Source organism: Acyrthosiphon pisum, chromosome A2, assembly GCF_005508785.2.
Source record: "Acyrthosiphon pisum isolate AL4f chromosome A2, pea_aphid_22Mar2018_4r6ur, whole genome shotgun sequence".
In the NCBI taxonomy this organism is placed as follows: Eukaryota; Metazoa; Arthropoda; class Insecta; order Hemiptera; family Aphididae; genus Acyrthosiphon; species Acyrthosiphon pisum.
The window spans coordinates 26,503,151-26,511,460 of record NC_042495.1 but is presented as its reverse complement, the minus strand read 5'-3'; positions in this window follow the sequence as shown (position 1 = coordinate 26,511,460).

Here is an 8,310-nt window from a genome sequence, read left to right as displayed (position 1 = left end):
ATTGGAGAAGATAAGCGACACAGTTTGTGTGCCAAAAATTCTTGTTTATATCTAATTACATAATATACAATTGAACTAGTATAGTATCTCAGTTACCAAAATGTACATAGGTACTAAGCACGGTCCTTAAAAATCAGTATATATATATGTGCAATATGGCCAATATGGGACCCCTAGTTATATACAATATTGGCTGCTCGTAAAATGTGTTTAAATAACAAGAGATTAATAGTAAAAATAGGTTTTTATTTTTTTTCACGTTTTATTATTATTATTATTATTACCTATATGTGGGGCTCATTATTTTCAAGAAGAATAAATAAAAAAAAAAAAAAAAAATATATTATTGTATTATAAACATGTGCGTATATATGTATAGCTTAAATATTTATGAGTATATGAGATAGTTATATTATAATTATGAATTAGAATAAGAGAAACTGTTATTGTTAATAGCTTACCTATGCTTTATGGAGTATATTAAACTACGAAATACTAATTTAAGACATTAGAATATATTTTGAAATATTCCCTTTGAATAAATCAAAGAGGCGATAAATGCATTTTCCTTGTATTGATTCTTCTTTATCTCGTTTCATTAAAATACCTGTAATAAATTATTAAATTCATAAATTATCATAATGTAATTACAGTATTACACATAATCGCACCTATTGGCATATCAGAAGTTGGAGTTCTTTCTAACTAATAAGTTTTTCTTTTGGCGCACGTCGTGCTCTTTCGTAAGTTTCGTTAGGCTTGTAATAGGTTGTGACACAAACGTAAACAATGGTATTTTAATGATACAAATTTAAAGTATAATATTTCTACTAATTATTAATAGGCCTTTAATACGGCCAACAATAAGGTTTGAGCTGACTAATATACGTATTTTAATCAGCTATCGGATACAACAATAATTAAATATGATATACAATTAATATACAGGAGAAAGACTTAACTATATAACGACGGAGGCGATGATGGTGTTGGTCTGCGGTGGTGATCGGAGTAGGCGGTGGATGAGTTATTCCTGGCGATCAGCTGGGCGGTGGCAAGCGGCGTGCGGTGGGCACCATGCGATCGGGAACTTATATTATAGTATTACGATCGCGAACTTATATTATGATATAACGATTGTAATAACGCAAAACAGTGACTCTTGATACTGCGGTAAATACTGCTGCGAAGAAACCGCAACACACACGACGTCCGGCGACAAGAGAAACACGACAACTAGTTGCAGTTGTGCCGCCATGTCAGCACACTCGTGTAAATCACCAGTCTAGCCGATATGATGGAAAGAGGGAGGGGGGAAGCGCACGCAAATTCGACGTATAACACGTACACTCGCAAAACAGTTCGACTTGAATAAAAACGGCACGGAAATGACACAGACTTGATATACTAACTAGATAAGGTACTCTCGGCATCAGTTGAAGCCTTAAGGTCAGTATTGGCATCGTATGGTATTTTATATGGTAAATATTAAATATTATCGTCGTATCAGAACGTAAAGGTTCTATATCAATTTTTTTTTTTTAAATGTTTTTTTTGCATATTATTATTCAATATTTTTCGGTGTATAATTCAATCCTGAAATCGAATCGATCCGTTGATTATTCAATAAGACACAGAGAATGAAAAGGTACCAATTCATACGTAAATGATAGGTACGGACTAACATAAAAACGTTCTCCTGAACAATTATAAAAATTACGTTAGATCCTTTTCATTCTGAGACGACGACAAGTTGTATTGCATTTGATTTAATATTAAAAACGATGGTATTTCGAATACATTTTGTATAGTTAATGCAATATTGTGCCAACTGAAAACATGGCGGACGTTCAATCGGCTTGCTTCAAAGTTTGCAATGGTTATCATGCGGAGTAACTTATCCAGTGTTATGTAGAAATCTGTGGAAATTGATGATGACATTCGTTAACAATCCCGATCATCACATTTTAGTTTAATTTAAGATAATAATATATAATAATTATTATTTAAATAATTTTTTATTACAACAATAGAAAAATACACATAGCGGTAATGAACCTGAAGGAACGATACTGAATTAACGGACAACTAAAAAGCTAGATATGAATTTGTGTACATCATAACCCAATCAAAAATACTACGTCAACTGCATGTAACAAAAAAAATATAAAATAATGAATAGCTTTGAAATGTGTGATTACAATTATGGTAGAATCTGAGAAAATCATCGAATTTGTAAAATGTAAATTCAAAAGTAAATAAGCCAAATTTAATAGAAATCAGTTATTAATATTTATTTATTACCTATATGGCTATGTGAATTATTTCAACTGAAATAAGTTCAAATTCTATTTACTTGGCGGGAAGATTCAAACTAAAATTGTACCTATATAGTTAAACATTATGACATAAACATAATATATATATTTATAAATCAATTAATAAAGCGATGATTCGTACTCATGATATAATATTATAAAATAAAATATAGTAATTTGTGTTGATGTATGTCTATTTGAGCAACTGAGCCAATATGACAATAGTTCAATTAATTATTATTGCGAACGTCCACAGTTATTTCGTATAATATCATTCACACAATAGTAAGTAGTAACAAAAAATCAGAGCTGGAATTTTGGTTACTTTTGCATTTTATTTCTTTAAGTGTTATACAGTTCTAACAAAAAACTAAATTTGTTTCGTGATGTAACAATTTAGAATGTGTAATTTTTAATTTGCATTTTTTACATGTTATGCATTTTTAAGGTGATTTTTACGTAATATTACAAATATTACGTTCATTTTGTGCATATAAACTAATTTTTTATTTATTTTAGATTCTGAGCGGAGCAAGGGATATAGTTTTTATACAATCATATTTATTATTTTATTTTATTTTATTTTTTTTTTTTTATCCTGCATACAAAAATTATACCAGAACGAGTGCTACTATTTTAACATATAGTATCTTATCTTTTAGAAAATTGAATCCAAATGGTACTTTAAAGGCGTGGTTTTTTGATGTTCTCGATAGTTATTTAATGCCACGGGAAAGACCAGCGACAAATTACAAAAAGCCGCTGAAAATGGGACTTTAATTTCAAACGCTCTGTTTATCACCATATAGAAACGAATAAAAATAAAAATTACAATTTTAGTTATTGTGTTGTAATTTATAATATTAATTCAACTTACAGCATATACCTAATAAAATATAACAACAATATAAAATATCCAGACTGACAAATCGTCTCCGCTCAGAATCGTTTTTCGTATACAATGATAATAAATGATATCATTGAATTCAAATTTAATACAATCCATTATACACTGACACACTTGTAACCTACTGTACATCAGAGCGACATCCACTTGGACGCTATTATATTATATTGTAAGCAACCGACTAATATTATTGATATTATTGATATATTTTTCATTGAAAATACATGCTATGGTTTATAAAGTCAATGTATTTAGAGACTGAATAACAACACTTATTTAACCTTACCCAGCTGGTGTCCTACAGATAGTCCTGAGTCTGTGTGAAGCGGGAGAGAAATTTTTGTTGGTTGAACATAATATATTATTATCGTTATAATATTTTTGAAAAGTTAATATGACATTGTCGTATCGTCATTATAAAAGCTCATCAGAACGAACGCACACAGCATAAAATATTTCATAACTATGGTAAAAATATTTTCAGGAAAATAATATGGTATCTAAAATAAAAGTACAGCAGAGCGACATCCAGTTGCCCACCTTTTTTTAATATGACGTATTGTATAGGTTAAATAATAATATTTATTTTCAAAATGTATTCTTTTCGCCCATCTAAGTACATTTTTAGGTCATTTTAGAATTTTTTTTTTTGTGCATTTTTGTGTATTTTTTAGGTCATTAAAATCCTAGCTCTAGACTAATAACAGTAAACCGGCGATTAGCGCACAATACAATATTAATGCACATAATAATATGATATTGTAATTTAACACACACAATATCAACATAAATATAAAAATAATTCAGCAAAGGTAGATATCGTACCCAGACAACAATTTTCTGTTTAATAATATTATCATTACAAAATGAGATTGTGCACGTCTGTGTGATTGGCCTGCACTGACCGTGGACTTCGGACCATATATTTTTTATGGCGTTGTGTGCACGACATATATTATTAACAATACGGTATACCTATTGTTGCTTTGTGTTGTAATAATTCATCACAATATTATATTTTATTAAAAATCGAAGTTTAAATGCTTATAAAAATAAATTGTTCTTATGAATTGTTAATATTTTTCATCCGCTATTTAAGCAATAATAAATATCAGGAGCTTTGTATTGAATGTTGACGCTTTATTTGGTCCAACATATAAAATGTTATTGATGTTTATAGAAAAATAAACTAACATAAAAATAACAAAAATAAGTGCCCGAAAACAGCTCAAAACAAGTTAAAATATTTTGAAAATTGTATCAAGTGTAAGAAATGATAAAATAATATTGATCGTCGGTAATTTCGTTTTCTTTAATCGTTTCATAGTCATGCGTATTGACTATTATAATGGGAATATTACGATATAACACGTATTACTGGCTCATAAGTAGACATCTTAAAATCTTAAAATCATAAAATTATGTTTGAAACCTAATTACATACAAAAATATAAAACGGTTAATTTTCAATCATATAAAAATATAAAAATATTAAAAGCAATACATTAGTTTAAACTTAAACCAGAAAAATCTTATATTAATAAGTAAAATTGAAATTAAAATCCAACATATTCATTTAAATTTTAGTTCCTGCAGTATAAAAACCTATTCTTATATTTGTATTAATATGTCCAAAAAAATACAAGACAAGTAAGCAAAAAGTAAATAATTAAAGAATAATAGAGTTCAAAATTTATCATGGGAAAAATTTTGTACATCGTTATTAACGTAATGTGTTTTGAGATGGTTTGAACTTACAATAAAATAATTTGATTTTCTTGTAGATTAAAAAATAAAAATTTATATTAATTTAGAACTCAAAATAATTTGTACATTTTCGTAATTTTTACGTGTTTTGTCAATATTTGAACTTTCAATACTTATAAAACAGAATTGTGAGTGTGGATTCTTAATATTTTTCAACTAACGTTGCAACAATATAATATTAATATTTATTAAACTTTCAACCTTTTTTATTAAACGAATAACATTTTATTGACATTTATGGAAGAAAAAACTGAAAAAATTGGAATCGGAAAATGTACATGAACAGATCAAAACCAGTTGACATTTTGAAAATTTTATGGTATATAGCAAATGCGCATTGTCATTTATCTGTCGAGAACCGAATTCGCGTAAATATTTCCGTTATTCGCCTTAGTTGCTTTTTTGTTTTGCTCGGCGCTTTTGAAAATCTTTGGGAATTTTAAATTTTTACCTCCCCTTATAAAAAAACACCTTTTTGTAAAATCAACTTCATATTCCGTACAAGCATTATAAACTTTTCCACCATTTTAAAAATTAATTTAACTTTTTTTAAAAACTGAAAATGTATTATTTTACCATCGTTTGTAGGAGTTAACACTATGTTTATGCAGGCAGTAACAATATAATAATTGTGAATCAAAAGGTATTTGTTTAAAAATTACATTTTCATTTCTTAAAGATAATAAAAAGTAAACAGCGACAAAAACATAATATTTACAAAATTAATGAATTTTTATAATCTACATTTTAAATTTAAGATCAAATTTTTTATCAAAATTTTTAGATCAAATCATCAATTTAAATTTAATATTTAAAGACACAGAAATAATGATTTTTTTTAGGGCTTAGAGTCTTAATATATAATATAATAATATTCTACATAGTATATTCATATTGCATTTAGAAATCATTATAACTTTTATGAGCATTGTCCAGTGCCACTTTTATGACGACCCAGAGATATTGTTAATTGATGTCAACTCTCTGTGAACTGTTGAACGTCTAAAGTTTTTCCGTAAGTCCATAATAACTTTGCGCTTTGACACAAATATAATAAATATGAACACTCCTTGTAAATAGTAAATTCTATTTATAATTATCCATATGATGCCTCCAATATTGAATAATTTACATAGCATACGAAATAAAAGTGGGATTCCAAAAACCAGAAATAGTTTGATGCTCATTACGAATCTGTCAAAAATTAAAAATTAAAAGTAATTTTAAGTAAAATTAATAGTTTTTAAATAATCTTTGACCAACAATTCAAAAACTGTTTAGAATATTAACTAGTTGAAAATACAAAAAGTACTAACTTTAAATTTATCAAACTTTTAGATTCATAAATTAGTAATAACGTGTCATATTATCTACATAATATTTTGTACTATAGCTCAAGTTAAATATGTAAATTTTCTTTATCTTCATATTATTAGAAACTTATCACTTATACTTTGCTTTACCTTACAGAGATAATTATTTACATCATAGTAAATTAATTTAAGTGACCCTACATTAGGTTTTAAATGAAACAGTTGTGCGTATGTTGCAAACAAATTATAAAGTTTACAAGTTCATTATAATATATAGGTACTACAATAAATATAAAATAACAAACAATAATAAGTAATTATGAAATTAATAAATAATCGAAGTAGGCTACGATATCAATTACATTTATTATTAAGGAGTTTTAAATAATGAATATTATGTATGGGTACCAAAAATAGCTAACAAACTATATTAGGTATATGTGCAACATCTGAATGGATATTACCCTTTTGTATTCTTACCTATCTTTGTAAACAAGAAACTTTTCTCTTTTTGAATCGGTTTGTCTGAATTTATGGAGTTCAGATTTAACTCTTGAACAATGAATAGCAGTTAGTAAGAACAAAATTAAATTGGCAGTCAGCGTACCACAGGAAGGTAGCAAGTAGAAAATAAAAAGTCCATGATCGTCCACTGGAAAAATATTAAATATAAAATAAGAATTTTATATTTATAAGTTATAGCCATGCAATATACAAATTTCATATAGAAAACCAGTGGCACCGATGTTCATTCAAAGTTATATTACAAATTGTTAAACTTTATACAAACACTATCGATTATTAGTTTTTCCCCTTTATGAAACCAATAAAAACTATTTTTCACAACCATTAAAATAAGTAAATTATGTAAACATTACTGTTGCAAATATAATTTATATAAATAACAAATATTTTTTAATCAAAATTAAATTAATATTTTAAAGTTGTGGGTAACAAATAACAATGTAGGTAGGTACCTACATTTCTTTGAAAAATAATTTGTTAAACTAGTAACTACTTGTTATCAGTATATGTATTTTTGTCATGAATACTAGACTATCAAGCCCAGATTAAGGGGGGGCATGGCCCCCGGGCCTCGATAGTTAAAATTTATTTAGGGGCCTCTGATTTATCCATTACTTTTTTGTTATAGGCTATATAACACTGCATAAATCACCTAAAAAAAAAATAGATAATTATTTAGCTAGAAAAAAAGATTTTAAATTATAAATTATAAATAATGTGATACATTATATGATATATAGACATATTAGATGTATATATCAAACATATTAGATTACCTACGTTTTTTCAAGGTAGAAATATAAAAATATAAAATATACGGTTTTTATTAAATATATGATATTTCAGTTAACCTATTATGTACAAACATAAGCGGTCCTACTGGTGAAATTTGCAGAGCCTGTGTTGCACCTGACATTTAAACTTTTTGTTATTATATAATTATTCATAACTCATAACTATAAGGTAGTTATTTTATAATTTATATATGTTTGATATTTAACGATTTATTTTTCTAATCAAGAATCCGGTTAATAGTATTTTAGATCATGGTTAAGGCTCATGATAAGGCTCAAATAAACTTCAGATCCCAATGTAGATAAGATCTTCTCTAGATCCTGATAGATATTGTATTATAACTATGTTACTATTCATTGGTACTATCACACTTATTAATCGGACTCAATTTCTTTTATGACGTTTATGCTTTGAAGAATTTTAGATCGTTACACGTTAGCTTATTATTATTTATTATTACCTATATTATTACTCAAACAAAAAACCTCGTCTCTTAAATAAATTCTTAAAAACCCATTATTTTAATTTATATATTTTTTGAACTTATATAGTATTTTGTACAAGTGTGTGTATCTGAGTGTGGTATAGGTACTAGGATGTACAGAGAAGGATTGGGTAGTCTCGTCGCTTTGAAAAATATTTTTCTACCATCCCATAATTTGTTATGGTAACTCAATGGCCTATA